This window comes from Neophocaena asiaeorientalis, unplaced genomic scaffold (assembly GCF_003031525.2).
Source record: "Neophocaena asiaeorientalis asiaeorientalis breed wild unplaced genomic scaffold, Neophocaena_asiaeorientalis_V1.1 scaffold212, whole genome shotgun sequence".
NCBI lineage: Eukaryota > Metazoa > Chordata > Mammalia > Artiodactyla > Phocoenidae > Neophocaena > Neophocaena asiaeorientalis.
Window position 1 is genome coordinate 5,717,082 of NW_020174046.1, and position 14,391 is coordinate 5,731,472.

The following is a 14,391-nucleotide window of genomic DNA, read 5'->3' on the forward strand; positions in this document are numbered from 1 at the left end:
ATCCTGGTTCTGAGTCACAACAACCGTAATCATAGTTATTGTACTTTATTGTGGATTCTCTATGAACCAAATACTGTGTTCAGCTCTTAATAATCGACATAAATGAGTCCTTAAGTATGGACACTAAAGTCAAGCTCCCTGTATTTGAACCCTAGTTCTTGAGAAAATTACCTTACCTTGCCGAACTTCTGGTTTTTCAAGTGTCAAATGGGCTTAATAGTATCTAAAATCATAAGGTGGCTGTGAAAATGATGAGAAAGATGATGACCAAGAAAAATTAAACAATTTTCCTAAGGTCACACACAGCTAAGAAGTGGAAGAAACAGATTCCAACCTAGTTCTTATAATTCCAAATTCCCATAACTTTCCACTATATCACACAGCCTCTAAGGGTGCCCAGGATGACATGCAGATAGAAAGTACCAGAGAAGAACAAGACACAAACACACACAGTGTTTCTATTCTTGGGAGGAGACACGGACCTTTTGGGGTCCTGGGATAACCTAAAGAAGACAGATTCTGTTTGACTCTCAAAATCTTAGGAAAGCATATTGGCGACATGTTGATCTGGACATCACGGGAGCTGACAAGGAGTTTCCAACCGACTGTGCCCAGCATACCACAGAATATAAGAAAGAGAAAAACTCTTTCTCCCAGTAAAACATTTTACAGTCCACTCCCAGCTTCAACATCCTTTGAACCCCTCAAATACTTACATTTTATGATAGAAGATGAGGGTACCTTTCAAGAAAGTTGGGATGAGTGATGCTACTCCTTGGTTGTAAGCTCCACCAGGGCAGGCAGACCATCGGTTTTACTGACCACACTATTCATACTACCTGACACAGGCTGAGTTAACTCTCAATAAGTGTTTCTTGAATTGAATTCAATCCAATTGTTACTCTGATCTTCATCCATAATGCACAGATATTTGACCCTCCTGTTTTCTCTTGAACTCTTAATTAACTTCTAGCAAATATTCCATTTGTCATGCATTTGGATGCCACCCGCATTAAGCACCTGTAAGGCAAAGACCCAAAGCCACACAGATAGACATATCAGCCCAAGGAAAATGGAAACATTCCACATCAAAAGGAATGTGCATTATTTTAAATGTTTCTGCTTAACATGTAGGATAATTGATGTTGATAGAGAGATGTAATATTACATGATACTGACCTGGATTTAATGTAGACTTTCCTCCTTCTTCATGGAATCCAGAAAGTCTCTTTTCTTGGTAAGATGTTACAGTCATCTGAAGAATATGTGGTCCAAAATAGCAAGGGGGGAGGTACAATCCTGTAAGGCCAAGTCTCAAAGCCACATGCCACCACTCTGAATCTTTGGTGCCATCCTGCAGGCTACCTACCACAGCTTTCCTCCATTAAGTCAAGTTTAGGAAGCTGAAATAGCATTGTTCATAAGACTACATAAATGCAACTACCTTTCTGTGAAGCTATTTGGAAATACATGTCAAAAACCTTTAAAATATGTCTATCCTTTGACTGCATAATTCCTCTTCTCAGAATCTATTCCAAGGAAATAATCACAGATGCAAAGAAACATCTGTGTTATAAGAGAAAATAAGTTTATCTTTTATAAACAAATAATTTTTTATAAATAAAAGATCCAGAATAACAAAATGGTCGGTTAAATTCAGGTGCATTCATTGATACTAAGACTCACTTTTTTCCAGATTTTAACATCTCTGAAACTGGAATGTGTCTTATGGTAGCTGGCCCCTTATTATCACCATCAGCTACGAAGTAGCCACAAAGTAGCTGTCAGGGGCAGGCATGCATTAACTTGGTCACAGATGTTCATCTTGTCATTACCTCAAATGATTTGATGTACATTGTTGGTACTACACATGTTGATTTCACTGCCATTTAAAATGTCTTCAAAAGTAACACTGTGATTTGGTATTGACATGAAAAGTTATTGTGTACACAAATAGGCATGTAAACAGAGCTGCAGTGGGTACATTTTATACTGGTGAAGCACATACTCATCATAGGGGAAAGGATCACTATTCCATATTTTGTTCCAAAGCAAAAAATCGTGTGCTTTATAGAATCTAAGAAGATGAAACTGTGCTACATTTTGTTTTCTGAGGAATATGCAAAAGAAGCATCTCCTACACGCTAAGTAGTGCAACTCAAGCCAAGAGCATTGCCAAACGCTTAGGAGAGATGAAAGAAATGTCAAAGCGTCAAAAGGCTGGTGTAAGCAACAAATGTGTTTCAGGAGATCATTAAGGCTTTGTGTCATAGCTTAATTGGAAACATTTTTTTCCCTTTCGTAGAAGTATGTAAAATAAGGTGTTGTACAGTTAATGGCATCTTAAAATCATTTAAAATAAAGACTTCCTGGAGACATAGAGAAAACTTTGGGCTTAAATAAAAATATAAAAGAAGAATATGAAACTGCAAACTCATAACTATGTGAAATAATTTTTAAATAGTGTGGAAAAGTGAAAGAAAATATATTAAAAATGTTTAAAATTCTGTCAAGTGAGACTATAATTAATCCTTATTTTCTTCTTCCTTTTTATGTTGCCCAGATTGTTTTTTTTAACTCTCCATGTTATTTTTTCTAATAATAGAATGTAAAATTGGAAACGTTTTTCTTTTTTTTAAATTGAAGTATAGTTGATTTACAGTGTTGTGTTAATTACTGATGTAGAGCAAAGTGACTCAGTTATACATATATATATACATTTTTTTAAAAAAAGAATGTTTTTTTAATTAGTTCAAAATAATATTTAGAATATTAAAAACAAAGGTGGAAATGCACCCTCCAGGGTCTCACCACTTCCTTTATAACCATGACTGTTATTTATCTAAGCCTTTTTTGAATCTGTTTATATTTTATATCCTTATTCTTCTGTGAGATTCATAAGCTTCCAGTTCCACCTCCTGCCAGGTGTTCCTAGACTGGGCACGTGCATGTCAACCCCATCTATATTCTTCACACCTTCATAATGTTCAATCAAACTTTCTTGGCCTTTGCTATTCCAACTACAAATGCTAATTTATTAAATTTTTTCTAAATATTGAAGCTCTTTCAGAAAAAGTAAGGATCTTTCCAACTCAACTTTCTTAATACTTATAATTATTTTGAGTTCACTACCCTAGGCTATTCTGAGATCAGGTCTATAGCAGAGCACGTTTATTCCTAAGTTATTTATCCAGTTGTGGCATCTTTCAGCTTCTTTTCTGTATGACAGAAACTAAGAGGAACAAAAGAGGAAACACATCTTTTTTCTGGGTATATTATCGATCAAAGGGCTGTCTAGCTGGTACAGTTTGCAGCCATGGACTTTTTGATAGTAACCTTACTATCATAAACTAGAATTTCTGAGTTCACTGAGAAGATGAACAAGGAGAGCATAAGGTGAAGATGGAACAGAAATAAGGAAACACAGAGGCTGAATTAAACCTCAGAACCAGGGGACTCTGGACAAGCTGAATTCATGCTGGGGAATGTATCCCCAGGCCCATCTTTTTCTCTGCCCTGGATCTTTCTAAGTTTTACCGCATTTACAAAATCCGTCTCTGTCTTCTCTGGTCTCTCTAATTCTTCTACAGTTGAAAAAAAAAAAAAAATGTGCCCAAATGCCACAGGCAGCCTTGGGTTGCAAACAGGAAACAGGATGAACCCCAACTTCACATGCTTGGGCTCCTCCTCTGACAGAAGACTTCCCCCAGAGGAGCATCTCTATTTGTCTCTGCAGTTAGCGAGGTTGCATCCTTTGTGCCTCAGGCACATGCACACTTTTGTCACTCGTGGAATCTGTGAGTGGCCCTCCTGCAGATGTGGCGAGACTACCAGAGCAATCAGTTCCACAAAGAAAGATCACCGTGCCCCAAACTAAGCTCTCCACTGGCATCATCAATCAGCCAAGTCCTTCAGTCCCCCACAAGTAAACTTACTTGATGGTATAATTATAAAATCATCTAAGCATTTAACCTGCAGCCCATAAGCTTGTTCAGCTCCCTATTTGTGCCCCATCCCACCCCCAACTAGTTAAAATAAGAAATAAATAAAATGTGGTTTGATGCTACTCGCTAACAACTGATAATCAATACCTGACTTGGTCTGAGATTGAAGTTCAAGACTTAACTTTGCCGGAGCTAGACTTTTCCCAGCGACTTGGACACAGAGGCATGGTGGGAAAGGATGAGATACAGAGATGACACGGCAATATAGAGCTTACTGCAAATCAGAGACACAACACATCAGCTCAGCGTGGGGAGAGGAACATCCGGAGTGCAAAGCTGAAGGAGATGGGAGAAGGGTGTGCTGGAAGTGTCTTGTCACCGTCACATTAAGACTTAGACTTTGTGGGACTTCCCTGCTGGCACAGTGGTTAAGAATCCGCCTGCCAATGCAGGGGACATGGGTTCGATCCCAGGTCCAGGAAGGTCCCACATGCCGCAGAGCAACTAAGCCCGCGTGCCACAACTACTGAGCCCACGTGCCACAACTACTGAAGCCTGTGCGCCTAAAGCCCGTGCTCCGCAACAAGAGAAGCCACAGCAATGAGAAGCCCACGCGCTGCAACTAACAGTAGCCCCCGCTCACTGCAACTGGAGAAAATCCATGCACAGCAACAAAGACCCAATGCAACCAAAAACCTTTTAAAATTTTTAAAAAAGACTTAGACTTTGTAAAGTCGAATCTGCCAGAACTTGTAAAATAAGGATACATCTCATTGCTCTGTCATGTGTGAGATGTTCATTAGCATTTCATGCAGGCAGGCAGAAAATTGCTGGGGGAAAAAGGAAGAAATCACATTCCGAGCTCATCCCTCACCAAGAGCTGCAAATGTGGCACTTCTGCACAGGAGGAAACCATAGCCTGCTTGGCAACAGACGCTTCATCAACCCAACCCACAATGAAAACACAAAGCAAGCAAAAGACGCTGCATCTTTACTGCTCTCAGTACGCTGAGAGTATGTATCAGTCTTAGGAACATTTCCTGGAATCATTACATAAACTCTCTTTTCACCTGAAGTACTGTGCTCCCTACTTGAATTCTGTTTAACTCATTAGAACAGAGGTATGATTCACTTCTTTAATGATCAAATATACTAGAAATCTGGGGAAATGAGGAAAGAGCGAAGGAAAGGCATTACCGCATCCAGAGCACTAGAGGGAGGCTGGGTTTCATCTCTGTCCCAGCTCCATTCTTCCAGGACTTTTCAGAAGAGGAGCCCTCTCGAATCACGTAGGGCTCCACAGCCCCAAGTGATAAACCAACCTCGATGCTGGATTTGACTTTCATCTTTCAGGTTATGTTGGTCCTTGCCACTCTGCAAGTTCCCAGTTATCCATGGCAACAGGGAACACATGAAGCAAATGAAGGCAAGGCCTTCAAATACTTTACCTCATCCTTCAACACCCTTTTAGCAAAACCAATTAACATGGAACAAAGTGGACTGCTTGACATTTTACCCCTTCCGCCTTTAATTGCCCTGTTTCTGGTGGAAGAGTAATGAACAGCGACATGGTCTAAAGGCCGGATGTCTAAAGAGGACAAAGTGGGCCGGACTATTGGCGCCTGAATTCTGAAGAGTCAGTTTTGTATCTGAGTCACTTCCAAGATGAGGGCGTTATCTTGCAGGAGCCTAGACTGACCAGTGTTTGGCCTAAGTAGTGCTTTGTGTTACAAATGTATGCTGAGGGGGAGGACAAAATAAGAAGCTATTACATTGTCTTAAATGTGTGTCTTTGAATTGACTTCCTGTCACCTGCCACTAAATACCCTTATGTTGCTGCCTGCAAAGGACTGACAGCTTTCAGCTGCTGCTGTCACCGTTCCTTGCACGCTGACACCTCAGATCGTAGCACCAAACCTTAGCACCCCTTTCTTTTAACATACCAGGATTTATTCCACATCATCCGGTTCTGACGGTTCATCACTTAAAACAACAAGAACCACCTGAGACTAGTATTTAGCCGTTTAAAAACCATACTGATGCAGAACATTCGATGACATGGGAAAGTGCTCATCATATAATATTAAATGAAAACACCCAGATACAAAATTATATATGCAACACAATCTGATTTGATTATGCATATATATGTGTGTGTGATTCCAAAATATTAATCTTGATCATTTCTTGGCAAAGTGGTTAAGAGTAATTTTGATTTTCTTCTTTCAAAAATTTACTAAATTGAGCATGTATTATTTTCATAAGCAGAAAAGAAATAATCTTTTCAAACTGCTACACAGAGGTAAGATAGTCCTCAGTTTAAACCTGCATGTTATTGTTTATTTATACCACATTCTACTCCACTAACTTCACTTCCTATCGTCTGGATTTCCCAAGGCCCACATGGTCCAACTTTGTTTCCGGCATCCGGGATGCAAATGAAGCAAGCAGGCTGACTTCTGGGTGACTCAGCGCATCACGTGTCAGGAAGCAGAAGGAACCAGAAGACCTGGATCCTGGTCCCCAACCTGCCCCCAAGAGTAATCAGGGCCTTGGAAACCCCTGAGCGTCCTGGGCCAAACTCTCCCCATATATGAACGGAAAGATTGGGCCCATCTCACTCGAAATTTCTACTTTCCATGAGCTGCGCTAGATCCAATGGCAACAGAAAGCTCTAATCGCCACGAGTGTGAGGTTACTGCAAAGTTCTGTTCACAGAGCAAATGATTCTCACGCAACCAGGAGTGGTGAAAGCCAAGAGTCATAATTATGCAGGAGATCCAACATGCTGCTTTATCTCAGAACAAATCTCTCAGGCAAAATAGTCATTGCAGATGTAAATACAGCCCAAATTTGGGGCGGGGGCTCAAAAGAGAGATAGGCAAGGTAGTCTTTGAGAAACATTAAATTATGTAATATTCCAAACATACATAAGGAGTTAATATTTAAGTTTAATAGTCTGAATTCATCTGAATCATCAGGTGAGTCAAGTGTAAACATGTGGAATGGTTACAATAAGCTGATCTGAACAATTAGTCATAGAAAATATAACCCTTAACTTGGATGGGATTATTGACATTTTAAAGCTAAACTCTGAAAACTATACAAGCAATACATAAATTCACTGTAAAATAAAATTCAAACCATACAGATATACATAGAGTAAAAACTGGAAGTTCTCCTTCAAGTCTCACCCTCTGCCCACCCACGCCTCTACTTATAGGTAACCTGCTTTAGACCTTTTAAAAGTACGTATCTTTACATAGTTCCTATCTGTCTCTCCCAAAACACCACAAGAATATCTATAAATATCACAAGTCTTTGTTCTGTCAAATTTAACCAAAAACTTGACAAATTTCTTACTAAAATGGAATAGTTGCTTTTCAAAGAAAAGTCCATTATTTATAGCTTCTAGAATTGATGCTGACCATTATTCTCTATCTCTTGTTATCTTTAAATCTTGTTATCTTTAAAATAATAAGCAAATAAACATGGATATTAGAGGAAGAAATGTTACTAGGACACAAAGAACAGCACAGAAGCCTCTGCGTGTGCAATTCTTGGCCTCCCAGACACAGGCATATGCCACCCTTATTAGCTCAGACTCTTAACTGGGCTCAACAGATGCCCCAGGTTAGTTCCCATTTGACAACACATCCTGCCTGTGGGCACTGCTAGGAAACAGCATCACAACTCTTGCTTCTCTGCAAAACCCGGACAGAGCTTTGGGCTCGAGAGGAAGGATCAGGTATTTTGCAGGTACTAGAAGTCCAGAGATGGCACTTAGGGACCAGCCCTTAAGGTTTCATTATTTAAATGCTGACACGGACAATTTATTACTGGCAAAACCAACTCTGTGCAGAGATCACTTAAGTATAGAGCTCACCTAAGAGGGGAAAAACATAAGGAATTAAATACAATTAGCCAGACAGCTTAGGCCCTAAAAATTATTACATTAGGCTCAGGGAGGGGAAATGATGCTTTTGTTAAAGTAGAGGAAATACACTCTATCTACTAATAAAAACTATCGTTTATTGGTGCTTCCTATTCTAAGCATCTTATGTGTAAGTTAAACAATTTAATTTCACAACAAACCCAGACAAAGGTGCTATTATCATATCCATTTTAAAGATGAGGAAACTGAAGAACAAAGAGCTAGTCAGCTTCATCTTGACAGGATCTTGGCTCTCCCTTCTAGTAGCAAAATGGCTGCAGTAGCGTCAGCCTTTACATCGTCTCACCACACCATTCAGAGGAAAAGAAGCCGTTTTCTGGAATCCACATTCTCACTGGCCTGATTGTGTTACATGCTCTTCCCTTATGGACGGGGAGACTGAAATATTCAGATTAGACTAAGCCAATCAGAACCATCTGATTACATACCTGGAGTTATAAGTAGGATCAGCATCAGCTAAACTTCCTGGGGGATAATGGATGCTGGAGAGGTGAACACCAAGCGTCTACTACAGTACTCATCAGCCAGAAAAGCACAGAGAGCTCCTCCAACAGTATAATTATAATCATACTCCAGCTTGAAACTCTTAATTCCCATTGGCACTATTTGTTCTGGAACAATATGTCCTCCACGTAGTTACCTTTTTTTTTTAAGTCAAAGTTTTATTCTATCTCCTCTTCCCCAGGATCAATTTTTCCTAGGGACAACAGGTTTGCAATACATGTTGGGCACTCTTAGGCATATATGTGATAATTACTTTAATTAGAAAATTTGATAGTGCAGAAGTAGGATTATCATATACTTTGTGATTAGAGAAAAATCAAGATTTCAAATGAGAAGATTCTTTCTACCTAGTCATCGTACGTATGCGTTATTTTACCCCTGAGTTATGGAGTTAGTGCTGTAGATTTAGTGCTTTGCTTACACACAAGCAAAGCACACAAGTGAAATCAAGAACTGTACGAGCCCTTATGAAGTGCTCAGAATTGCTCCTCTGTTTTTATTCTAAACAGATAATTAGCTAACCAATTTAAAAGATGCTCTCAAATGAAGATGCCACAGTGTTCCTTGGGAACACATTTTAGTTTAATGACCTTCACTATCACTGTGACGCTTATACTGAAACTAACATTGAATTCAAGTTAATCCAATAAATATTTGTTAAATTTAGTGTACCTACTATGTAACCATCTTGATCATGCCCGTGTCTCAGCAGAAAACATCCTCTACAGTAGCCTTCATAAAGTAGAAGACCACAATTGTACATAAGTTGATCAACACATAGGTATCTGAGCATCTGTGCTAGGAAAATAGGCATGCAAACAAGCGTAAGTGTTATCCTCGACCTTACCTCTCCAGGATACATGGTTGAATTCCATTTTCCTAGTTCTTCATCGTTTCCATGGCTTTTCTCTGAACCTTCTGCTAGTTTTCCACAGGTACAATAAATTGATGTCTCACAATTGAACTCCACAAATACAAACAACAAAATGGATTCTAGAAAAAAATAAGTGGTTTATTTTGAGAAGCAGATTCCCAAGCACAATGCTTTTACATTAAGTTGTGCTTGAATGGAAAAGAAAAATAAATATAAAACTGAAAGAATAAACATAAAAGATATCACCTAATAATCCAGAAACACCTCATATGATTGTTACTAGGGACGACTAATCCAGTACATCCCTTGGCTAACACCAGCTGTCCATAACTGAAGCAGACCAGCAACCATTCCCAGGCCTACAACATACATGCACGCTGCCGAGAAGGACAAATTCTATCAAAGCCTGAGCAGCTCCAAAGTTCCTTCAGTTCTGCTCTTAAAGAAGTTTCAGAATCATTTTAGACCTCTCCAGTGTGATTTAAAGCTCCAGAACAGGCCTATTAAGGGGTGACTGAGGTCATCTTGTTTAATGCAAGAATCCCTCTACACCCATGGTTATCCATCGACCCAGAAATGGGAAGCTAAGCATGGCTGCTCCTATGACTGTCAAGTTCCAAATATCGGGAAGCCATTCCTTACACTAAGTCAAAGCCAAGTCCTTATACCCCTCCACTCTGCCATTCCTACCAAAATATGTCTAATCCTTCTTCCAATGACAAGCCTTTAAATAGAGGAAGTCAGCTATCATATTCCCTTCTTAGTCATATCTCCTCTGTCTTCATAGAACATCCTGCAGCTCCCATATATTTTGTATCATCTTTCTCCTTGTCACTTCGGTTAAGCAAGTTAAGTGATACAAAATCTAGACGTTTTGAAAAATGTACCTGCTTCCTTTTCTACCACACTGCTTTTGTTAAAGGTGTTTATATTCATTTTGCAGTTACTCCGAATTAAACAAATAAGTGAACCAGTATACAACCCAATAAGCATTTACCCTGAGGATGTCCATTTTGTCATGAGTCAACATTCATACTGCTTTGTGTCTCTTTAAATGATACTCTGCTGATTTCCTCCACCTTTGAGTCTCTCTGTATTTGGCCTTCCCCATTCAGGCATTCTTGCCCAGGAGATTAAGGTCAGGTAGCAAATGCCTCTTTTCTCCATCATCTAGTTGATCATGCTGGGTGTGACACTTCAACCTCTCCTTCATCTGGAGAAGTGGCCTCATGTTAGATGGTGATGCTGTGGAGGAAAAAACAGAAAGAGAAAAAGCCTATTAACCTTCAGAAAATGATCGTACAATTTGTGCTTCTCAACACCTGATTATTTTCTAAGCAGTAAAACTTTCAATTTATTAAGCCCTAGGTGGGTAAGTGATGCTTTTACAAACAGAGAGCATGAGATACCATTTTTCAGTGATCCTGCGGCAACCACACAAACTGGGAGAGATTGAAGTAATGACCAACTATGAAAACCACAGACCTGAGCTCCAAACACAAGGTGTTCTGTCTGCACATTTCTACATTGTTATTTAGATAGGTAATTCTAACATGTAACTCCAAAAGGCGGAATTCAGACTTGGTCTGAAAGACCTGGGTTATAATTGTAGGTCTGACCGAAGTATTCAGTGTAGACCCAGCTTCTACTGTGTATAGTACCCTTACCTATCTTTACCTTCAAAACACCCTGTCAAGACCCAGGAAGAAGGGCTCCGTTTTACAGATGAGATCACTGAGGCTTGGAGACTTATGACTCGATGAAGCTCACATAAGTGCCAGATGGAGTTAAAATAGGAAATAAATCAATCATTGAATCAGGATACCATGCTAAGTATTCATCGTAGTAGTCTTCAGTGTTTATTATAGCCTCTCTTCTCTGAGATCTAATATAACAAAATTAACTTCTGCTTTTACTTGCCCTAGATTTTTGACAAGTGACACAAGCAAAAGTCAAAAGAGAAGAAGGATCCTAAGAAGGTTGCAAACGTGTCCTGAAGGATACATCCCCAGGGCACTGCCCAGCAGCCAACCCTAATCTTGGCTTCAGTGATGAGAAGCCATCACATGCTCTGATAATGCACGAACACTGCAAGTTTATCTTAGCACCTGCTAGTGGCCACGCCTCCTTCTGTTCCTTGCTACAGAAACCTGACACTAGATACCTATTTCCGGCAAGTATACAGGACCTTACAAAATACTGGATCTCAAGACAGGAGTATCCAATGTTCCACCCTCTCTGGATTAAGGTATGAAAACATTTTTTTTTCATGTACCAGTGTGGGGAGGGCATATTTTTTCTTTCTCATTTTCTGAGATCACTGGGAATTTTCTCACTGAAACTTTTTCAGAAAAAAAAATCCTTGGGGGGGGCGCTGTGCAGTTTTCCAGATATTTCTGAACCTTCACACCACTTACTCTGGGATTAACCACATGAATATCGTGAATCATTTTTAGGTAATTTAGCACAGAACAATTTTCTAATCTCTGCTTTGCCATTTTCTTTATAACTGTGGGCTAGTGACATATGTTCCTTCATCTGTAAAATGGTGATAATATTAGCCTACTCCAGGGAGACTTTGTAAGAATAATAGAAGAAAAGCCTTTAAGTTCATCTATAGCAACCACCCCCATGGATGAAGATTTCTAAGGGACTTGGGAGGAGTCGGACGGAGCACAGAGGGAGTGGGATGATATAAGGAACTGAGAGCAAGAAGCCCAGCCCTCCCCTCCCCCAAATATATTATCCCACCTTATCTTTCTCTAGTACAAGCACTCTCTTATGATCTACTTCTTCTTCTGGTCCAACAGTTTCTCCATCAGACCTCCTGTAGGTCCCAGGTAACTACAAATCCCATGTTAAGAACACTTGCTTAAGATTTTGCTGGAGCTTCTCACATTTCTATATATGCATTGCTGATTTTAAGACTACCCGAAATATGTGAAAGCCATGGCTAAAGATTCTTTCATTAAGCAAATTATAGTGATGTGGAATCTGTTTACTTTTCACCTTGGAAACCAAATACATTACCTGCCACTTCCTGTTTTAGGCTTAATATGGTTGACAAGCTCATATAGCCCCATATCAGTAAAGCAAAAGCTGGTCTCCAGTGGCGACCATCCTGTCATTCTCACATACACAGTCAGCCTTGGAGGGAATAAAGTAATACCCACCACTGGAGAGCTAAGGAAAACAAAAGAGACTAACCTCAACTGAACACCAGCATGGCAGAATTGTGAAAAAATAAAGCCACAACTTTACTGGATTTAAAAGGAAATTACATAGAGAAAAGCACATTTTTTTTTGTTACACCCAAATAAATAATATTTAACTCTATTAGTAACTTCTACTAGTAGTTAATGCCTACTCTCTTCTACTGAAAACACTTAGTTTGCAGACAATGTGTATCAGTGCTTACAGGTCAAGACACTGACAAAACCTCAATTCAGGAGCTTCCCTGGTGGCGCAGTGGTGGAGAGTCTGCCTGCCGATGCAGGGGACGTGGGTTCGTGCCCCGGTCTGGGAAGATCCCCCATGCCGCGGAGCGGCTGGTCCTGTGAGCCATGGCCGCTGAGCCTGCGTGTCCGGAGCCTGGGCTCCGCAATGGGAGAGGCCCGGGTACCGAAAAAAAAAAAAAAAAAATTGATTCAAAACATAACAACTTAGACTCAGGATTTTTGATCACAGATGTCAGTGTTTTCAAAATGCTAGAATATCACTTAATAGCAAGCATTTTTTTAAAAGAGAGAACTCAACTGTATTTGTCTATAAATTTAATGTGATAACCCTACTTTTTTAATTACATAAAATTTTAGTATCTATATTGAATTTGATGAAGATGTTTACCCATAAATATAGCTAAACAACAACTAACTCCTTCTTGTAGGAACAAAATCAAGACAAAGGATATACTCGTCAAGTATAAAATCTGATAATTTTTAGTTTAGCTTCACAAGTCTTAAAAATGACCTAGACTAGATGATTACATATTCGTTCTCCTCTTCCTTTCCAACCACCTGCTTTGTATCATAAGCCATACCCCTCCATGCTTTTGATCCCTTTCCTGCATACGTTAAAAAGCCAGTGGTCCAGTAATTTCAACCCCTCTCTCTCTATGTGTTTCCATCTACCTTTTCAACAATTATCAAATTAATGATCTGTTCATCTCCAAGTCACTACTGAAGCACCCCATAAATCTACAGATGTGCTTTTGATTCAATACATTTTACCTTCATTTCTTCTCTGCTAGACCCTAAAGAAGTCATTCAGATTAGGGAAAATTATTTCCAGAAGAGAATCATCAAAGGAGTGTTTCATAGCCTTCAAAAATCTACATCAAATCTGTAAAACTTTGATTGTGAAGTATTAATTAAGCACTACCATTGCAAGGTACCGTTAAAAAGTGGCAAATATCTGTGTATATACACAAATGCATATATATAAAATCAATCAAATATAAATACATAGGTATAAACTATTTCAGTAGATAGCTGTGTGCATGTGTGTTTACTATTTTTGGCAGCTCGGTATCCACTTATCCTTTCTATAAAATACGAATTTTCTTTTGGGGAATTACATCTTTCCAGTAGTATTGTTTTAGTGGAACAGTAAATCCAGTGCCTGCCTCCCACTAGGAAAGTCAAATAAAACAGCATTCCTCACACTTTCTCAGAAGAGTCAGAAGCCCAGGGAATCAGCTGCTGTCTTCCAGGATTTACGTCTTATGTGAGAGATGCTGGGCTGGAGGAAACGCTTGAAATCATTCTTTCCAGCTCTGGTTCCCTGACATGGCTGTTCCTTGCCTGGAAACATTCTGAGCCCTTCAGAGCAACCTTAAGAAATGACTATTGCCAAACCCTGTTCTCAGCCTTCCAATCCATTTGCTGAGCTCCTGGTCAATTTCCAGGAGATTCCCTTCTTAAATTGCCCAAAGTCAGTTTCTGTTGCCTGCAACCCAAGGACTCTGACCATTACAGTTACTGATGAAATAAACACTGAGTAGGAACACACATCAAATACATTATTTACATTTGGGGCAATTAGTATATATGGATAGATGCATCCAGTTGATCGACGAGTAAAGAGGATCCAGGGAAGTTGAATTTCCAAGCAGG

At 39.6% G+C, this 14,391-nt stretch overlaps 1 long non-coding RNA gene across 1 annotated transcript in view; it reads right to left on the bottom strand.

The window, feature by feature from the left end:
- Window positions 1-8,953: 8,953 nt before the first annotated feature.
- LOC112405525 (uncharacterized) overlaps window positions 8,954-14,391 on the bottom strand; it is a 47,982-nt gene continuing 42,544 nt past the window's right edge. The window contains exons 3-4 of the long non-coding RNA XR_003004350.1: window positions 10,275-10,522; window positions 8,954-9,396 (exon numbers count right to left, since the gene is read on the bottom strand). This is a non-coding gene — a long non-coding RNA (uncharacterized LOC112405525). The remainder of the gene's footprint in view (window positions 9,397-10,274; window positions 10,523-14,391) is intronic.